Source organism: Spinacia oleracea, chromosome 4, assembly GCF_020520425.1.
Source record: "Spinacia oleracea cultivar Varoflay chromosome 4, BTI_SOV_V1, whole genome shotgun sequence".
In the NCBI taxonomy this organism is placed as follows: Eukaryota; Viridiplantae; Streptophyta; class Magnoliopsida; order Caryophyllales; family Amaranthaceae; genus Spinacia; species Spinacia oleracea.
This window is the reverse complement of record NC_079490.1, coordinates 114,620,560-114,640,902: the sequence shown is the minus strand read 5'-3', so window position 1 is coordinate 114,640,902 and position 20,343 is coordinate 114,620,560.

Here is a 20,343-nt window from a genome sequence, read left to right as displayed (position 1 = left end):
GCGCGCGCGCGCCCTGAGGCTTGGCCCAGCAACTGCTCGCAGCCCACGAGGGGCGTGCCAACTCGCTGGCCTTGCTCGCGGGCCTAGCCTTGCTTCTCGCTTGGCTGGGCTTGCTTGCTTGGTCGCGCGGGCTTCGCTAGGCGTTGGGCCTAGCTTCGTGCTGGGCCTTGCGTCTAGCAAGCTCGTCCGATGTTTATTTCGTACGCCGCGCTTCCGATTAATTTTCCGATCCCGGAATTCATTTCTGATGCGAACAATATTTAATATTTTCGATTCCGGAATAAATTTCCGTTTCGAACAAATATTTAATATTTCCGTTTCCGGAATTATTTTCCGATTCCGATAATATATTCCGATACGTACCATGTTTCCGTTTCCGACAACATCTACGACTTGGATAATTTTTATATTTCCGATACGATCCATATTTCCGTTTCCGGCAATATCATCGTTTCCGGAGTATTCATAATTATCCTTTGACGACCTCAGCTCCCACTGGAACCAAGATCCGTCGATTCCGAATATCCATAGGTGGAGTATTTAATGCCATTAAACACTTGATCCGTTTACGTACTATTTGTGTGACCCTACGGGTTCAGTCAAGAGTAAGTTGTGGATTAATATCATTAATCCACTTGAACTGAAGCGGCCTCTAGCTAGGCATACAGTTCACTTGATCTCACTGAATTATTAACTTGTATATTTAACACTGAACCGCGTTTATTAGACTTACCATTAAATGCATACTTGGACCAAGGGCATTATTTCCTTCAGGAAATATGTCCTTCACCCAAGGTGCATTAGTCTAATACCAAGGTTCACATTAACTACGAATAATTAATTTAGTGAGATTAAGTGATCAGAACAGCTGGCTGGAGCAATGCTTCCGATCAGTGAGTTCAAATCTATATTAGGCTCACAACTTACTCTTGACTGGACCTATAAGGTCACACCTTTGACATGTAAGCGATCAACGGAATAAATGAATCGAAAATTTATTTAAGCTTTTCGAGAATTAGTTCGGAAAAACATAAATATACGATATGACGTTGGATTGGAATCGTATATCATATCGCGTATATTCGTAAGCTAGGCGAAACGAATAATAGTATCGTACGACGGTGATTCATCAAGTACTATACGATAAGCAATAGCTGTAAGGCTTGCGCGCAACAAGTGCAGCAGCTCACCAGCGCGGAGGAAGGCCCATGGCCTTCGGCTTGGCGCGCGCGGGACAGCAGCATCCACAATGCACAAACAACGAGGTCAAAGGCCCACGGCTGTGTGTGGCTGCGTGCATGCTCGCGGGCTTGTGCGAGATGCTGGCCGGCCTAAGGCCTTGTGCTTTGGCCGGTTGTGTTATAACACCACCACTCCTATTATGTTTTTCCAACTTACAACTTTACGTAATTCAGTTTAACCTAAATCAAAAGAGAAATCCTAATCTCTTTTTAGCCTCCGTTCAAACTATTCTTTCTTAAAAAGCAAAAATATCTTGAGTGACTTCTAAGCCATCGATCTCAAGAAGGATCTGTACGTGTCGGTGAACCAAGTAGAGGAACGACATCTGGAGTTCTTGTTCGTGTTCGTGGTACGTTGAATCTAGGGAAAACACTCTACAAACGTAAGTCAGCTTGATCTGTACTTTATACATTGTTCCTGGCTTTGGGGATTATCCCGCTGCGTTAATATGCTTGTAACTGTATTCCCCTACAGTGGTATCATGAGCAACATGTATTTTATGTATTTTTTGGCATGTTATTATGTTTGTGATGTTGTCGAATTTTCCCCGAAATTTTAGTGAAATTGTCGATTTTTTCTGGATTATTGGATAGATCGTAAAAAATGTTTTGATTTCGTAAAATGTCGGAAATTCGATTTTTCTGACCCTATACTGATTGGAAACTCCGTTTTAAGATCAAGTCATGAGAACAAAATCGCAAAAACAGGCCCCCGAGTTCGAGTTTTTGGGCGTCTTTGTTAATTAATGAATTAAATGAACAATTTTTGAAAGTTTTTCAATTAATTACTCGACCTAAACTACTCAGAATTAATTGAAATTTCCGCTACTGTTCTTAGTTATATTTTAAAATTATGGTAAAATTTTCGGCCATAAATGTTAAGTATAAACCCGAATTTGAAGTTTCCCTAATTTAATGATTTTTAGATCGTAAATTGATTTTATTAATTATTTAGATCTGGAAATTTATTTAGTTGGAAAGGGGACTGTAATTTAATGGTTAAATGGCAGATTTAAAAATTTATGGATTAAAATTTTGATTAGATTTGTTAATTTTAATCGATCACCTAAACTAAATTTGATAAAAATCTGAAATTTAAATGTTTAGAACGATTTAAAATTTTGGATTGGATTATCATACTTATTCAAATTTTTGTTGATATTCACCATTCGTTAAATTTTAATAATTTGTTAGCCCAGGTTTATTATATTTCATTAATTAGATTGTTTGAAATTTAATAAAATCCATCAAACGTTACTTTTCGTAATTAGAACGAATAGTTTTGTTAAAATTATGGAAAATAATTTTTTGTGCAATTTGGTTTTGAATATTAAAAGGTTGATATTTTTTTTAATAAAAGTCGGACAGCAAGTCGCTTGCGCGAAGCAAGGGCTGTTGCCCATATGCCAGACGAATGGGGTGCGCGCACTCGAAGGCAGCAAGGCGCTGGCCTTGTGTGCGCTGCCTGCTACTCGACACAACAGTGGCTGCGCGCAAATCTCGAGCAAGCACGCGGCACGCCACACGCCAAGGCTAGCAGCAGCTGGGCCAAGGCAACAAGCAACAAGCATCGACGAGGCAGCATGGCAGTGGGCGCGGTCATTGGGCCTGTGCGCTGCTGCGGTGCTCGTGCATGCACGATGGGCTTGCGTCCTCGTGTGGGTGCGATGTTGTCACGCACTGCGCGTCGTTGGGCTGGGCACTCGTCTAGCCCACGATGCATCCAAATGTGCATGTTTACGTCGTTTAATATGAAGGCGTAAAATTTGGGATTTGGACTTAATTTTGCACGAAAAGGGCTAACGGTGGACTTTAATTATTTTATTTTATTTGTCTTGGGCCGGGGCGTGAGTTTAAATATATAAAATTAAATTTTCCAAATTAATTTGTTTAAGTGGGAGCCATTTAATGAAATTAAATGAAATAATTAATTCTAAATTTTCGTAGAGCATCATTATTTTAATTAGAATAATTCTAAGGATTAGTAATTCGGAATTGATTAATCTTTTAGGACGCATTTTATGTGAACGTGATTTTTAAATAAATCATGTAAATACTTGCATATTTAATTGGGCCATTCGTTTTAGGACACGAATGGATGAATGCATAGAAACTATTTTATGTATTGTAGGTGTTCAAGTTGACTAGTATGGCCAGTCTAGGATAGCTAAATACGGTATGCGTATCGTTTTATCTTTGAATGTAAAGTTTTAAATATGGTCTGCGTACCAGTGAAGTTTTGATGTAATTATTTATTATTTCAAGTTCTTCTAAGGACATTTAGAACTTTAAGTTAGCTTTTGAATGAAGATCAAGACGATGCCAAGCTAACAAGGTGAAGGAAGATTGGATGTTTCAAGACCAAGTTTTGGGCCATACTAGTTCACCAAAGTTCAATATATGCACTTTTATATATTATGAATGAATGTATATTATGCATGAATTTTGTTTGTATGTTCGATTAGATTTAGTTATGTAAATAATCAAACTGACATAGAAACAACTAGGTCCAAAGTAATATTGAGTTTATAATTGCCTTCTAAATCAAGCACTTACAAAAATCTAAGGATCTAAGGTAGTAGGTTTACGCCAAAGTGAGGTGCTATTTTAGTTGACTTAGATGGTAAGGTATCCCAAAGGAACACGTTGATTGTGGTTGTAACTCAAACAACAATGGCAATGTTGTGGCAAAGGGATAAATTATGGACTTAATTTATTACGCAAGAGTAATTTTGAGATTACTAGCAATTGGTTTTGCTTACATAGAATCTTAAAAGACTTAAGACATGCCAAAGCTGCTTAAGAATTTAGGACTTTTAGGGTATTGGAATCGTTTCATTCATTATGGACCATGTTTTGTTTTTGCATGAATGAAATGTTTAATAGCTTTAATGATTGAATAATTCCTTTTATTTCAAAGTTATTAAAATATTATGAATGGTTATTTATTGCGAATTATTTTCAAATGTAGAATGTCTAAAACAACACTCAAAGTAACAGAAATTCTGGATGTAAAATTGAACCTATCAAACTTTCTTGATTGGGATAGGAATCTTCGGCAAGTCCTCAGGTGGAACAACATTGAATATGTTGTTGACAATCCCATCCCCAACTATTACTCAAAGGATATGACTCCAGAAAAGCACTGTGCGTGGGAGAACCGCATGTCGCTAGTGATGGATCTTATTCTTGGCTCAAACCCCAAGGATTGGAGTGCAAGGTTCATTGCATATGAGCCATGGGAACTTCTAAGGCATCTTAGGGATATATGTTGTGCTAGATTCCAATATGGTGGTCAACATGTCGACCAAAATGTCTCTGAATTGTTACATTCATTTGGGGATCTAAAGCTTAATGCTCCACTGGGTTGTTGCTTTGACGTCGAAAGGCAAAAAGCAAGGGAAAGGGTCATTGATCTTAAAATGACAGATGGAACACCAATTAAGGCTCATACAAAGAAAATGGTTGAGCTTCTCAACCGCCTTGAGCTTCTTGGTGAGCCATTCCCAGATTCGGTAGCTGCGGGAATACTATTGAATTATCTTCACCCTGGTTACAAGAAATTCAAACTACTCTATTTCTCTAAGAAAAGGGAAATAACTGTTAGTGAGCTAGTCTATTTTCTTAATCATTATGAATTGGACTTTGCAAATGATAAGGAAGCATCACTAAAAGTAAAGAGTAAGAAAATCAAGAAAAAGGATCAGGGGAATATCCAAAGCAAGGGTGCATCTCCATCTACTCTAGGAGGGCAAGTGGCGCCCTCCAAGAGGAAAATGAAAAAGGATCGTTCTCCATCTACATCGCAATGCTTCAATTGTAATGAAATTGGTCATTACAAAAGAGATTGCCCAAAAATAAAGGACGGACAGAAGGACGGAAACTTTGCTTCTCCTTCAGGTATGTATGTTATACATTGTAATCTTGCAAATTCTACTTTTAGGTATTAGATACTGGTTGTGGCTCACACTTATGTTCCAATTCGCAGGGACTAAGGAGAAGTAGAAAGCTTGCACTACAACACAATAAGCTTTTGACAGCGTTTTTTTCATTTAAACACAGCGCTTATAAAGCGCTGTGAATCACTAGCTCTGTTAAAAAAATAATAGCGCTTTTAATAAGCATTGTTGATGTTACCACATTTAACAGCATTTAATATATAAGCGCTGTCAAATCTCTTGTAATGACGAACACTTTAGTGCACTCGACATCAAATTTAATATGAATTAAAATTAGTCACATTTAACTAAAAAATGATTTTATATGTAAGCGGAATCTGTATTTTTTTCGCCAGGCTCTTCATTTCAGCTTTTTTTAGTTAATAAAATACCTGTAATATAAAATAAAAGCAACCATTTTAAAGCTTATGATCATTTTAACAATTGAAATAATATATACGATCCAATTTTATTTCTATCATATAAAATAAACGTCTCACTGTCTCATGACTTAAAATAATGTACAATAATTTATCATCTTCGGAAAAAAAGAGAGAAACAACTATATATGTTATGTACTTATCTTAACTTAAAATTAACAAACTAAAATTACAAACTTGCAGAGTCAACATAATCAATCCACCACAATGATCACACGGGAAGAACATGACATTGCCAATACTCGTCCTCTGAGATGTCTTTCATAACATGTCTCTCTCCTAGAAAAATGATAACTGTGATACAATTTATAGTAATTTGTTTGGTTTTAGATGGTACTCACAAATTCACAAGGTATGCACACCATGTAGAAAATGTTCAAGCCACTCACTAATCAGAAAGACTGAAACAACCCAGCAAATGATGCTCTTGATTAAACAACAATTAAACAATAGAGTAAATCATTAAAGTGAATCTCGAAGAAACTATTGAAACAAAAAAATGCTAGCTAAAGTAAACCTCAAACAGAAAGGCGAGCGCTGTCAACGAGCATCCTAAGCAAAGACTAACTGCTGGAATCTGCAAATTATGATCTCATGATCTTGTTGTACGATATTTATGCTCACACTAAACTCAAACTCGATAATTAGTTCATTGTTCTAACTATAAGATAACAACCCAACAATCAGCAGTCACATTTTTATATTGACTCAATTGTGACCCATGCAAAGAGAAAAGAGAACTTAAAGCTATAAAGGAAAGTATATCATTTTTCAAAATTGAGAAGTCCTTAAATTTAACATATCTGAACGTATTGGTCTTGCACTTAACTTAACCGAACTTATTTATCTTGAAAATAGTGAATGGAAAAGTGAGGAAGGCAGAGCCTTAGTCCCCATCAATACAATAAGATAGGACCATTCCACTTTGGAATGTAAAGTACAGTCAACTGTAATACTAGCATATATTGTTATTCCATTTAACTTGTGGTCACTTATTTATTGTATTAATATGATAAGAACTAGTTATGAACTACACTTATCTCTTTATGAAATGTGTGAAAAATGAAGAAATCATTTTGTGTTTGTACTTGGTATTAAATTTGCACACTACAACAAAAAGAGTGTTGTAATATGTTAGCTTTGCATTAATAAAAATTTTGAGACCCAAACAAAATTGGCATATCTTTTTGAAACAAACGAAGCTTATAAAAAAAATCCAATTTACAACCTTTAAAGAATGACAGAATAACAATTATTCAGCATAACAATTTGGACTTATTTAGAGTTAATTTATTAGTCTTTTAGTTATATTCAGTATATCTCTAATGCTTAGCTTTACATGTAGATTGTACCAGAGCTTATGGACACTCTATCTGGCAGGTACAGATGTACAATACCACATAAAACTCAAATGCACACCATCATACATTCATACATTGCCACAACTCATTCAAGAGAAGGGAAAAAACTTAGTGCATGTTCAATATTCCTAACCTATTCAGAAAAACGTATAATCAATTTAAATGTTGGACCACTGGGAAGTACAAAAATTAAAAAGCTTTAAGGGTAGCTAACCATAATTATTTCACGTCAGTGCATCACAAATGTAAATGATTACCAAAAATGTGAACTAACAACCAGATAATGGTTATCTTACCAATTCTAAAGCATCCAAGGGATTACATAACCATTCCAAAACTCTACTCAACTCTGACAAGCCAGTGGTTGTAGGTTTAGGGACTTTGAACTCAAACCCCTTACAATTTCATGATTCCAAAAGAAACAAACTTCAAAGATACATGGAGAGACTAGGGTATGGCACAAACCTAATATAAGGGCCTATAATGATAGAGACAGTATTGCAGCAGGGAGATTAGATAAAGAGATGATTGAAAATCCCTGCCATAGTAGGCCAGGAAAGATCAAGTAATTTGGGAGAAACAATAAAGCCAAGTGCGCAATTTAATATGAGACAATAGCAGTACTTTTTTTCTTATCACAACAAAAGACATTGATTTCCAAAGTTGAATGGCACCTTAATTTTCCCAACCTAATATCAGTGCACATAAATCTTAATTTTCCCAACCAGATAATAGAAGTTCATGATTGATTTGTTAGAAGCTAAACTTACTATGTTCACATAAGCATATTTCCTCTGAAATAGTTGTAAGATGCTAACTTTTCTATTTGATCAAAGGTTTCAACAGATTCCATCCAAGGAGAAACATTACATCATATCATACACCAAATATTTCCATCTAAACACTTTGAATTTTAAACGGCTAAATCGGTTACCCTTATATTAGTTGCTTCCTAAGAGATGCAAAACGTCCCTTAAAGCAATGTAAGGCTATTTCAAACTCCATTACCCATTATCATTTGTTGTCAAAATATCAATTAAGTATTAGTAACTAATCGTCCAAAAGAACAAAAAAAATTACAGGCAACAAGTGAAACAATTGACAGTTCTCACCTCAAGAAGAGGTTCTCCATCCACAACTACCCAGGGAACATATTGATGAGGAGGTTTGAGTGCAGTTGTTAGAGCTGCAAATTTTAGTTGAAGCTACAATGAATTGAAATCGATCAACGAATTAATTTCATAATATATTAACAAGACATCAAACTAACTAACAAGAAACGGGCACATTAATAAGAAGACTGACCTTTTTTCCATATTCACCTTTTGTAGTGGAATAAACAGGCATTACCAGCCATCTAGGGGATTTCCGTTTGATCGGTCGAGATCAGTCGTTTCTTAATGGCTTTTGTTCGATGCGACACCGTTTTCAGCTACGCCATGATCTGAACAACCACAACGAAAAAAGCTCACACTTTCTCGAAACTACGAAATTTGATTTTCAGTGAACAACAACTGCAACAACTTCTTCAATTTTCTTGAAAAATCGCCAAATAAATTAATCAAAAATCAAATTCTCAAAATAATAAATTAAATTTGCGAAGAGTGAAATTAATTTACCTAAATTTGATGAAAAATCAAAGAGTGATATCCATGGATTTGAAGAGAAGATCCATGAACAGAGAAAACGTCTTCTTCTATTGCTTTCGTCTTCAATGACGGAGGAAATTACAGTAAATTATAAAGAAAGAGGAAAAAATGTGCAGTAGAAGATCAAAATACGACTATACCTTAGCTTTTTCAATGAAGCAATTAAGAAAACCTAGATTTGGATTGAAGAGAACCCTTCAATTTGTCTTTTGGAACAATTTTGATTGAGTGGATGTGGAAATTTTGAGGGAGGAAGGCGTAACCAACCGAAAGTAGAGGGAGATAGAAGGGAGGAGGAGTGGAAGCGTAGAACTCTGGAAGGAGTTTATTTTCTCGATTTTTCCTTGGGCCAGTGGAGCGAAACTGCGAATCAAGCCAAAAATAAGAAAATGTCGTGCATTTTAATTCGTCGAGAAAATTAAAGTGCTATAATTTTATTGAAATATGAATTTTAACAGCAATAAAAAATAAAGCGTTGTTATTTAATATAAACAATAGCGTTTTATGAAAAGCTCTGTTAGTTAGATGATGTTAATTAACGTTTTTGTTGTAGTGTTGATAAATGCGAGATGGATCTACGCTTGGGAAATGGAGCACGGATTGCTGCATTAGCCGTAGGATCTTATTTTATTTCTTTGCCTAGTGGTTTTGTTTTGGAACTAGAAAACTGTTACTATGTTCCTAGTATCACCAGAAACATAATTTCCGTTTCAAGTTTGGATTCCAAAGGTTTTAGTTTTCAATTTAAAGACAATAGTTGTTCTTTTTTCGTTGAATGGAATGTTTTATGGTTCAGCACAACAAGAAAATGGTCTATATGTGCTAGATACAAGCAAACAAATTTATAACATAAATACCAAAAAGGCTAAAACTGGTGATTCCGATATCACATATCTGTGGCATTGTCGATTAGGCCATATAAACACAAAGCGCATGGAAAGACTTCAAAGGAAGGGCATTCTAGATTCATTTGACTTAGAGAAGATTTATCAATGCGAATCTTGTTTACTTGGCAAAATGACAAAGAGAACTTTCTCAAAGGTGGGAGAAAGAGTTAGCGAACTACTAGGGCTAATACATACGGACGTATGTGGGCCTATGAGTACGAAAGCTAGAGGTGATTTCAGCTATTTCATAACGTTTACGGACGATTTCAGTACATATGGCTATATTTACTTCATGAAACACAAGTCTGAATCGTTTGAGAAATTTTGAGAATTTCAAAATGAAGTAGAGAATAAACATGACAAGAAAATCAAAACTCTAAGATCAGGCCGAGGAGGTGAATATCTTAGCCACGAGTTTGATGACCATCTAAAAGAATGCGGTATTCTTTTGGAATTGACTGCTCCGGGGACACCTCAATGGAATGGAGTGTCGGAACGGAGAAACAGGACCTTACTCGATATGGTCAGGTCAATGATGGGTCAAGCCGAACTTCTTTTATAATATTGGGGACATGCGTTGCAAACAGCAGTACTCACATTGAATCGTGCTCCGTCAAAAGCTGTTGAAAAGACTCCATACGAATTATGGACTGGGAAACTTCTAAATTTGTCTTTTCTAAAGATTTGGGGTTGCGAAGCATATGTCAAGCGATTAATTTCGGACAAGCTCGAACCAAAATCTGACAAATGTTTCTTCATTAGGTATTGTAGGGGGTTTTTTTTGTGCAAAAACAAACTTGTTTCCCGTTCTACAAGAGGGGCAGTTCTTTAGAAAACCATAGAATTTTTGTACCTCGAAGGAGTCGCCACCAAACATTGTTTAAAGTCTCGTTTAAAAAGACCGCAAGTGACTCTATTTTGGATAAGGCTTTGAATCCTCGAAACAGATGGGTGAGATCCGGGCACAGGAACAAAATGCTTATTCCGCAAGCTTTAGAAATATTCAAGTACGTTGGCACAACATTTTTTCGAAAATATACCCTAGATTAGACTATGTGGGTTGGTATTTAGAGAAAATAGAATCTCTAATTGTATGGTGGTCACTTTGCTTTAAAGATTGATTTAAGGAACCTAAGGCCAGTTTGTCCAAAAAATTATCTTTATTAAGCGTGATGTAACCTTTGTATTTTGTTGTATTTAGCATGTGCGGCGATGAAAGAAATAAAGAAAATAAAGCAACATCACAATACTAAATAAAGTGCGGAATTAGTAAATACAAGACCCCCTAGAAAAGGACTAGGGAGTAGGTCCACATTGACTAGAAATGGACTAGGCAAGTAAAGATGCGGAATTGAAAGTGCGATATTGAAATTGCGGTATTGAAAGGTGCGATATTGAAATTGCAATATTGAAAGGTGCATAATTGAAATTTGTACTTGGGCACATGAGATTCGAACGCCAAGCAGCTCCTTAAAAATAAGTGCGCCCGACACGAATTCAAAGCCAAAAATCTCAACTTGGGAGAGGTTGCTCAACCCAAATATCCTAGATTTTGCATGTTAAACTTGAACTTGAAAGCTTGAATCTTGAAGTTTTGAACTTGAAATAATTGAAATTTGAACTTGAAAGGATCCTAGTTTAGGGAAGTAACCATGAACAACCCTAAACATGGTGAGATCTTGAAAATTGAAAACTTGAACTTGTATATTGAAAAATGGAGTTTTGAATCTCAAAAGACTAAACCTTTAAATGTTAAAAGGTGTCTCTTTGATTACCCCATACTTAAAGGTGATTCTAGTCCAAAGAGGTGATTGTAAACAACTTGGACATCCTTGAATCTTGAAAGTTTGCATTTTGTATTTTGAAAAAGTTTGTATTTTTGGAAAACATGTATGATTGTTGCAAGTGGTGTTTTTAATGATTAAAAAAACACCAACTTGCTAATCATTTTGAAATCAAAGCAACATAGTTGATTATAATGGGATTCAGATTTACCTAGTTAGGTTTAGGCAAGAGCTCCCAATTGCTTTTGAATTTAGGAATTTTGTATGTGTTTTTGAGGAGTTTTTGAGTTGTATTTTGAGGCGTAATGTCAAAATTACGACATTGTATTGTTGTTCTCCTCCCCATTGTGCTGAAAATAAGGGGTATTTATAGGAAGAATGGGTGCAAGGCGCCAGCACACGCCAGCGCAGCACGTTGGACCAGCGCAGTGCGCTGCTGACGTGGCTTGAATGCCGCCAAAGCAGGGACGCGGACTCCGTCCTTGTTTCGTCTTGTAGTGTTGTACCTGTTGTACGAATAGTACTAGGTTTGGAGTTTTGTATTTGCTTGGAGATTAAGGCATCATTTAGCGTCTAAAAACAAGCCTTTCTCGGGTTTTGAATTCCGGTTTTACGGGACGGGGCCCGGCATGCTCGGTTTTGTGGTCGGCGCCCGAATTCGACTTTCCTTATATGATTTTGAGTGTAAAAGGCCTAGTAAAACCAATGGGATGGTCTACTAGATGAGATTGTACTTGGATTTTGAAATTTGATTTGGAAAGTTGTATTTTGTACCGAGATCCGAAAGGGGAATAGTCTCGGGGGTTGGATTATGGATCTTGAATTTCGGAAGTATTCTTAGCAATTGGGATTTCCGCATGGAGTTATTCCAATCACCTAATAAGGATAATGGTATCTTCATCATCCCAAAGGGAAGACACAAATTAGGTGTCTATAGAAGCCCCCACTTTGACTGAGCGTTCGGTTAGGAAAGCGGAAGTCAAAGTATTTCGAAAGGGACGGAGAATGATCAAGATGTTTTGCAATCGAGACAACTCTTTGTACGCCGGTACCTGCATAAAACAGGTGTTAGAAAAAAGGATAGAGTCTACCTCGGTGCGGTTGGTGATGACTCCGGTTTGTACTTGTACTTTTCGACCTTCAGTTCAGGACGGAGCTTGGCATCGAAAATTTTGAATCTTGAATTTTTTGAATCTTGAATTTTTGAATTTGAAAACCCGGAGTTGATCCGTTGGTAATGTGCTTTGCTGGGGATAAGAGATTTTTACTGGCCCTTAGAACTTTGAAATGTCGACTGACTTTCCCGGAGCTTGGGTCCGTTGGGAGTTGAACGCCTGAGTCGTTGTATTTTTTAGACTTTGAATTCATGAAATATGCATCTGTTTGTACTTGGAGATACGGGTGTATACCCGTTTTTTCGATGGATGGCCTGATGCCGATGTTTGATGCTTGGTGCGAAAGACCGTTCTTGCCTTATCCATGTAAGTATTTCATGTTTTTACTTATGAAATGACTCTAGGATTGCATGTAGTTTTGATTTTCTCGTACTTTAAAATGATGCTTGTATGCTTAAGCTTCTTGAATCTTGTAGAAAATTGTTTGATAGCCACTTGAACTTGAACTGTTGGAACTTTTAGTTTTGAATTTTTTGAAAGTTTTCTTGAATGTATATTTTTGTATCGGCTTCGGCATGGATAGCCTAGGCGTTGATGTAGAACTTGTATACCTGCTTTGGCATGGATAGCCTAGGCGTTGGTGTTTCAACTTGTATACCTGCTTCGGAGTGGGTAGCCTGGGCGTTGGTGTTGAACTTGTACCTTGAACTAGAGGTCCACTGGGGATTTTTCTTGAATTATTTTTGACTTTTTTTAGGCTAGTATAGGATAGCCCCCGTTTAGAATTTTGACACCTTGTACTCCACTTGATTTAGTATGCCTCGTCACACTCGAAGGAAGCTCGCTGAATCGTCTGTGGTTCGAGCTGCTGAGGAGGACGCTTCGGATGATGAAGCGGTTGCAATAAACGCGCCAGACGGGGGTATCATTCCCCGGGATGCGCCTACTTTTGCTGGTACTGGTTGGAGCCCTTCCGACCTGGTTTTTCGGCCGGAGTGCACTTGTCTTAGCGGCCTCACGCTGGCATGGTGAGTCATGTACTGTGTTTTGAATTTGTATTTTGTATTTGTATAGGTTTGGAGTTAACTCGTTCACCTGTAGGCCGATGGAAAGTCGTTTCGTACTTTCTTGTCCTTGGTGGAGGTTTAGAGGGCTTTTAAATCTCTTCGTGCTGATGAGGAGGCCATGGAGATTTGGTCGCAGACGGGCCTGGCCGACTACTGGCGTACCATGGGAGGTACTTCGAGGAGAACGGGGATCAAGCCCCGACTGTGGGCTTTGTTGGAGCGGTGGTGGGATACCACCAATACCTTCCACATGGCATGGGGGGAGATCACCATTATCCCCTTTGAGTTTGCTATGATTACATGTCTTCCTTTTTCTGAGAGGAACGTGACCTTTGATCCGGAGCTGACGTGGCGCTCTGCCACTACTAGGGACTTGCTTGGCCCTGTTGTTGACTTGTCAGATGACGATGCCCATGCTTCTATGCCGGTGATCGTGGAGGCTATCTGCGGTGTGGGTGTATCCACGGAGCAGAGGGTTAGGCTCTTTCTCCTAGCCTTGGTGAGCAGAGTGATGGTCCCGAATAGGAACAGTCGGGTGCACATCAGGTTTCTGTCCGTTCTGAGGGACTTGAGAGCTGTTTCGAGCTATAACTGGAGTGGCTTGGCATATAGCCACCTCTTGTACGAGATGAAGCGGGCTTCCCGGACTGCGCTGGGGAGTGACCCGAGCATGGCTGCTCTTTGGGGTGTGCTGGAGGTATTTAAGACTCCTTGTACCTTGTACTTTGTACTTGTATGCTTGTATTTGAACTTGACTGATGTTTTTCTTGCTTCTTGAAAGTTTTGGATATATGAGATCTTTCCGACTTTGGCGCCAGATCGTACTAGAGATGCGGCTTACCCGTATGCTGCCTCTTGGATAGGAGCGGTGCGCAAGAGTGTGCCTCTGGGATGGTCCTTCCTGCTGACGAGGTAATATTCTTGTACTGTTGAGCCCTCTTGTATTTGTATTTATATTGTTGCCTAAGTTGTCTTTTGCAGGTGGTATGGCGTCCTTTTGCCAACGCGCTTATACCTGCCTCGGCTGCTCGTGCCCATTTCCTGTCTGGGCGGCGGGTTTTGCTTCCAGGGGTGTACCGCCATATGTGGTACCTAGGGGAGCGAGTGTCCCCTCAGCACAATTCGGGGGAGAGGCTTATCCCCAAGGACCCACCGGGGTCCATGCTGGCGTTGGATGAAGAACTGGCCCGGCTTTATGTGGAGGCTAGGGGCGATGCTGTTTGCCGCTCTTGGAGGGATTTTGTACACAGGAAGGGTAGCTATGACGACTTCCTGAGGAGGCTGGCTCCACCAGTACGCTTCGTACTGCCGGTGAGCTTTTGAACCTTGTATCTTGCATTCTTGTATTCTTGTATTCTTATATTCTTGTATTCTTGTATTGATTGGATGATTGTATGATTGTATGTAGGAGGAGGAGGAGGTTGATCCTGAGGATATTCCCCATGGTGATAGGATCCTCCGCTATGAGAACTCGGACGGGGAAGAGGTGGTGGAGACTATCCCTTTTGCTTCTCCTCCGCACCAGAAATCATATGATGTTGTACCTGAGCATTATGCCGTTGTAAGTAATGTTGCATTTTCTTGAAACTGTTTGTAATCTTGTACTGGGAAATTGATCTTGGATTTTGTATGCAGGCGCCTCGGGCGAGAGTGCGTCGCTGGATGCTCTTGCTTGATTCTTGGAAGAGGCATTGTGCCAAGCTAACCCGGAAGCTTTCTGGCCGGGACAGAGAGGTGCCTTTCTTGATCTTGAAATTTGTATTCTGGAAATTTGAACTTGGATGTTGATTCTTGAAATTGTATTTTGTATAGGAGCGCCGTTGAGACCGTAGAGGATCCGTTGACAGAGAACCCCAGGCGGAGACGTCCTTGAGGCAGGAGGGGCCGAGCTTGGATCTGGGACAGGGGTCCGGTGCTGGTGCTCATCAGAGGCATTCTGATGCTGAGCGGGGAGCTTCCCCTTTTGTACATGTTGATCCCACCAGGCATTCGTTTGGAGGTGCAGGCAGTTCACGGCCCTTTGTTTCTTCCCTGGTTATTATTTCGGAGGAAGTGGTCCTCAGCCTTGGGGTGCAGATTCCTGGGCTTACTATGCAGAGATGGAGAGGATGCATCAGGCTCGGATGTTTGGGTCGTACCAGTATATGCCGATGCCGCCGCCGTATCAGTATTCCTCTCCTCAGCAGGGAGTTCATCCCTCCACTGGCACACTTCGTATTCCGGAGCAGGATCCTAGTACCCCTGGGACGGACCTGGATCAGGATTTGGAGCGCCTCAGGAGGCGGAACAGGGACAAGGCTCCTTTGGTTGATGTCACTGTTGATGATGACTCAGATTGACCCTGCATGGTAGCGAGTTCCAGCTTGCCTGGGTTGATTTTGTATAGGCTGGATTGTATTTGTATGGATTTGAAACTTGAATTTTTGTATGGTTGTATGGTTTTGAACTTGAATTGGTTTGCAAAATTTGAAGATTAGTTTTTGTATGCTTGAATGTTTGGAATTGTATGCGTTGTGTGTGCCTTGAAATTTGTGGCTAGATGCATGCATGAGAAATTTGCCAAAAAATTTTGAAAAAAATTGCCCCATTTTTTCGGGTGTATATACCCAATATAAGCCCCCACTTTGACTGAGGATTTTGGTTAGGAAAAGCGCTATGCATATGCAGACTCGACTTAGGACGCCGATCTAGGACTAGAATGCTTGAATTTTGAAATGACCCGAAATCTGCCCGAAGCGTTGATCCGGACTGCTTGAAATTGCGCGGCTTGCGGCTTTGGAATCTTGAATAATGGAGGTTGTACTCTGCTGTCCGAAACACTAAAGAGTGTGTACTCGGAGTCATAAAAGAAGACGGTGGCCTCGTCCTTTGATGCAGACCCCTGCGTCTGACGCAGGCTTGGCGCATGGCGCTTGTGAGCTGTCGTGCAAGCCGACTTTTGTATAAATAGGGAGCTTGTTGAATCACTTCTTGTATCAATCCTTCCCTGTTATCATTGCATACTGCTTCCTCTCGAAAAGAAAAGAGAATATGGCTGTGTCCTTTGAGAGTGCCTTAAACTCGTGGCTTGGTTCTCTAGGCAAATTGGAGAAAAGGGAGTTTGATGACATGCATCTTGGGGTGCTCGTCTCTTTCAGGTTTGTAAAATTGGATTTGCACTTCATTCTTGCTGCTCTGGAGGATTGGTATCCAAATCATCATGTCTTCCTCTTTGGAAATAATGAGGTATGTCCCCGCCCTGAGGAATTTAGTGCTATATTGGGGTGGCCCATTATGCTGGAGCCATGCATGCCCAGTGTTGAAGAACACTTTTTCTTGAGTTTTGAAAGATATTTGGGCTTGAAGCCCCCGTTTTTTAGTGTTGTTGTATATGGAAGAGGGGTGGATTTGTCCCTCTTTGTTACCTACTTTGCTGGGCTTGATGTTCCCAAAGTATTCCGCCTGAGAGCCTTGAGTTTTTGTATATTCGCTCGCTTTCTCTTTTCGAAATAGGGGTTTGGCAATGGTGATGCCTCCCTAATAGAGATTGTAGAGTAGTTTGCTAATGGTCGGGACCCAATGCCGCTTGTGATTGGCGAAACATTGACGGGCCTTGATATGCTGAAGTCGGACCCCTCTTCTTTGCCATCGGGAAGTCCGGTGTTACTCCAAGTAAGGATCTGGAGCTTTCTTGCATGTTGAATTTGTACTTGTATTTGAATTTTGAATATCGAATTTTTAAATGCACTTCTTGTATACTCCCCAAGGTTTGGCTTATGGAGAGGCTCATGTTGGTGGCACCACCGGAGAACATGGCGAGCTATAATAGAAAAGGAATCACTGTGCGGCCCATGCTGCATGGCCGGCTTTCATTGGATGAGTGGCGGTGCGCACTCTCTGGGATTGAATCTTGCATAAGGTGGGTAGTTCCTTGGTGGGGAATTGCTGCTATGAGACATGCCGCTGGTTCCACCGCTTTGAGGGTACCAAGCCTCACAATGCTGGTCTTCTACTTGCCTGCTCGAGTGATGAGACAATATGGCTTGAAACAGGAGATCCCGGATTGTACTGAAGAGAACCCGAAACCTGTTGTGCTGAATGCGAATCGACTTGAAGTTTGGAGGCGGTATTGGGTTGCCAAACCATTCTTGAGTATCAAGTTCCCACCTGAGTCAGTTACTCTGTCTGCGGGGTACATTGTATGGATGAGAGGCCTAAGCCAGAGGGACATTTCTTTTTTTTCCGGACCAGCTAGAGTCCGAGGTTCTAGAGCTAGACGTCCTGCATCAACTGACTATGAGGAAAGTGACGGGAGTGTGGCCCATCCGGTGCTTGACCGTTCGGAATCCAAAGGAGGTTCGTCGTCCTCCCGTCTTGGAAGGCTTGCAAGTTCCTTCTCCCGCCGCTTGGGCAAGGGGAAGATTGATGATTGATTACGGGAGGATCAGGGGATAGTACTCAAGGTGTCAAGACTCGAGAGCATAGACGCCTGACCCTAGATCTTTGTAGGCTAAATGTGTTTGAAGTTGTATTGGAATGAATTGTGTTTGGAATGTGTTTGAAAGATGTGTTTAGAAGATGTGTTTTAGAAGATGTGTTTAGGAAGTGAAAAGGCATTTGAACTTTGCTTCACTTGATCCTGACTTTGTATTTGAATTAGCTTTGAAGGCCTTAGGGCCCAAATAAAAAGTTGTTGTGTTAAATTCCGCTTGAACATGCTTTGCTTTGAATTGGCACATTTGGAATAAAGACAACAACAATTTGAGTTTTGAATTTTGATTTGATTTGATTTTTAGGATGCCCTTAATTGAGGAAATTTTGAATTTTTTTTTGTATTAAAGTGGCCGGGCCTCGAAATGATTTTGCCTACGTGTCCCGTTAGGGAATCAGGCCGGACGTAGTTCTGACTACCTTACAGGACTTTGAATTGGATTCTTGAATTTTAACACGGGACTTAGACATAAAACTTCTTGAGTTGATCGAGGTTGGTCAGAGATCTGAATTCTGGTCCGTCAATGTCTGTTAGTTCGACTGCTCCCCCGGAGAGGATCTTCTTGACAATGTATGGGCCTGCCCAGTTGGGTTCGAATTTTCCCCTTTGGTCCATGGTGCTTTTGCGAAGGGATTTCAGGACAAGCTCGCCTTCTTTGATGTTTCGGGTTCTGACCCTTTTGTTGAAATGTCTGGCCACTCGGCGCTGATAGACTTGTACATGGTGAGCGACTTGAAGCCGGCGCTCATCGAGCATGACTAGCTCGTCATATCTTGCTTGTACCCATGCAGCTTCTGGGATTTTTCTTTCGAGGACTATCCTTAGAGAAGGTATCTCTAGCTCGATAGGTTGTACTGCTTCCATTCCATAGACTAATGAGAACGGAGTTGCACCAGTTGAAGTGCGAATTGAAGTTCGATATCCCCACAATGCGAAATGCAGCTTCTGGGGCCAGTCCTTGTAGTTGGTAGTTATTTTCATGATGATGGTCTTGACATTCTTGTTGGCTGCTTCGACTGCCCCATTGGTTTGTGGGCGATAAGGTGAAGAGCGGTGATGTTGAATCTTATACTCGGTGAATAGATCTTCACACTCTCCTTGAAAATGGGTTCCCTGGTCACTGATGAACTCGTGAGGAACGCCGTATCTGCATATGATGTTTTCTTGTATGAACTGGGCCACTTGCTTGGAACCCAATACTTTGAATGACCTGGCCTCGACCCATTTGGTGAAATAGTCGATGGCGACCAGTATGAACTCATGACCCCCGGTGCCTGTTAGAGTGACTTTGCCGATGACGTCGATACCCCAGTGATGACTGAGAGTATAGCAATGATGGAGGAATGTGCTTCAGATGGAGGAATGAGAGTATAGCAATGATAGAGGAATGTGCTTCAGATTCGCAAACTTTTGACATGTAAGACATTTCTTGACAAAGAAGTAGCAATCCCGTTCGAGGGTAGTCCAGTAGTATCGAGCCCTGACGATCCTGAGGGCTAGCATTTTCCCATTCATGTGGGTGCCACAGACTCCAGCCTATATGTCGTCCATGACTCTTTGAGCTTCGTGCTTGTCAACACATTGGAGACCGCCAAGGGACCTTTTGTATAGAATGCCGCCTTCTATGACGAAATTGGCCGATTGTAATCGTAGAGCCCTTTGATTCTTGATTGAAAAGTGTGGGGGATACTCTGAATTTTGTAGATACCTTTGAATGTCTGTAAACCAAGCCTCATCTTCGTCTTGCTCGACGTTGTCAATAGCATGGACATATGCTGCTTCTTGACGTGTTTCAATTGTAAGTGGCATTTCAACCATGCTGCTTGGAATGTTGATCATTGAGGCCAGTTTTGCCAGTGCATCGGCGAATTGGTTCTCCTCTCTTGGGAGGTATGTATAACGAAGCTCTTCTACTTGTTCAGACAGTTGTTCGAGGTAGGACTGGTATGGGGCCAAGCTCTCGCTTCTTACTTTCCATTTTCCGGAAATTTGATTGATGATTAGGGAGGAATCCCCGTACACTCGAAGTTTCTGGACGCCCAGTGCTAAGGCGGCTTCCAGGCCCATGATGCATGCTTCATATTCTGCCGCATAGTTTGTGACGTTGTATTGTAGTTTTGCTGATATCGGAATGTGAGTGCCGTCTGGGGCTATTAGGATTACTCCAACACCACATCCGTTCTGGTTGGAAGCACCGTCAAAATGCATTGACCAACTGTCATCACTGGTCATTAAGATTTGCTTGTCGGGTAAGTCGTAATCTTCCTCTTCTGCCTCGACAAGGCAGTCGGCTAGGAAATATGAAACTGCTGAACCCTTGATAGACTTCTATGGAATGTATTTGAGGTCGAATTCTGCTAGCATGACCAACCATTTGGACAGCCGTCCGT